Here is a 1,839-nt window from a genome sequence, read left to right as displayed (position 1 = left end):
CTCTCTCCAGCCCACGCCCCTCTCACCAAGCCACCCCTCACTCCAAGCTACTCCCCTCTCACTCCAGGCTACTCCCCTCTCACTCCAGGCCACTCCCCTCTCACTCCCATCTCTCTGCCAGCTCTTTCCAGTAACAAACAGTTCTCCCTTTTCTCCATTTAATACATACTACTCTTCTTGGCTTCAATGACAAAACAGCAGACCAAGTGACATTTTCTCTTAGTGAACAAACTCCTTTTCTCTCAGTTCTTGAGGCCGGAAGTCCAATGTCCCAGTTTACTTTCTATAGCTATGATAAAACCTCATGCCCCAAAGCAGCCTGCCAAGAGGAAAGGGTTTATTACTTATAATCTAATGTCCATCGTGAAGGGAAGTCAAAGCAGGAACCCAGGGCAGGAAGCTGGAGGCAGGAACTGAAGCGCAGGCCCTCTTACCAGAGGTGGCACCACCCGCAGTGAACTAGGCTCTCCTACATCAATCATTAACCGAGTAAAGGCTAGCCTACAGACCTGTCCACAGGCCCGTCTGATGGAGGCATTTTCTCAGTGGAGGTTCTTTTTCCCAGATGACTCTAGTTTGTGTTAAGTAACAAAATAATATCTGTGTTCAAAGTGCTAGCTGAAAGAAGGAAAGAAGGAAAGAAAGAGAGAGAGAGAGAGAGAGAGAGAGAGAGAGAGAAAGAGAGAAAGAGAGAAAGAGAGAAAGAGAGAAAGAGAGAAAGAAAGAAAGAAAGAAATCATCTCCAGGTTTTCTTCCTCTCCTGTGAGAACACCAGCTCTAAGGGCTTAGGTTAGGCCTATGACTTCAGTTAGGCCTCAAGACTTCCCAGAAGGTCCTATCAGACCAAGGGTTAGGACATCCATACATGGACTGTCAGAGTCAGTCTTAGTATCCACCTGTAAACCTAATCCTTGATGTCTCACACCTCCTGACAATGTACTTTCTCTGAGTCACTGTACTTTCTCTTAGCCTGCTAAGGTCTTAATCTTTGATTGGCTTTCCCAGGATTACCTGTATTGGCCATCAACCAAGAAATGTGAAGAAAACCATCACATAACAGTAGCATGGATTCACGTGTTCTGGTAATGTCAAGGTAAGTGGCAGTACCTGCTCTGTAGACCAGGCTGGCCTCGAACTCACAGAGATCCACCTGCCTCTTCCTCCCATTGTTCTTTCTTCATTTTCTCTTCTTTTTTTAACCTTCTTTCAAGATAAAGCATGTGATGCTGATAAAGAGGCTATTGCATTGAAATCACTCATTTTTTTTCCAGTTCCTTTGGAGGGTCTGAACTTCTCTGGGTAACAGGTAGTTCAGTCCGTTTTTGCATCTTTAAGACAGCTGAACCTCGACTGTCAACAGGCAACAGAAGGACCCTTTGCCATCCTTGGGTCATTCTGGCTCCAGCTTCACCTAAGCACAGATGTTAGGTTCCAAGGGAGAAGAGAGGCACATTCGGTAGCAGCACAGACCACTTTCTATGAATACTTCTCAGTGATGTGCATGGTTCTGTTCCTTACCGTACATTACATTTAATTATCAAAAAAGCCTTGGAAGAAATCTAAGCTGCAAAGAACATGGTGGAGATTCCCAATTGTTCCCTGATTTCCATTTTCTCTTCTTTCTTTCTTTTATTATTTATTTCATTGGTTTTTCGAGACAGGGTTTCTCTGTGTACAACCCTGGCTGTCCTAGAACCCTCTTTGTAGACCAGGCTGGCTTCGAACTCTCAGAAACCATTAGGGAGACTAGGAAATGTAGGCTATTCTTACTCAGCCACAGGCTCTATAAAAATAACGGACTTCCACTAATTAGTGGAAAGTCGAGCCAGGTGTGGTGGT

This window comes from Grammomys surdaster, unplaced genomic scaffold (genome assembly GCF_004785775.1).
Source record: "Grammomys surdaster isolate TR1022 unplaced genomic scaffold, NIH_TR_1.0 958, whole genome shotgun sequence".
Classification (NCBI taxonomy): Eukaryota; Metazoa; Chordata; class Mammalia; order Rodentia; family Muridae; genus Grammomys; species Grammomys surdaster.
The sequence above is the reverse complement of the archived record's forward strand: the minus strand, read 5'-3'. Positions refer to the sequence as shown.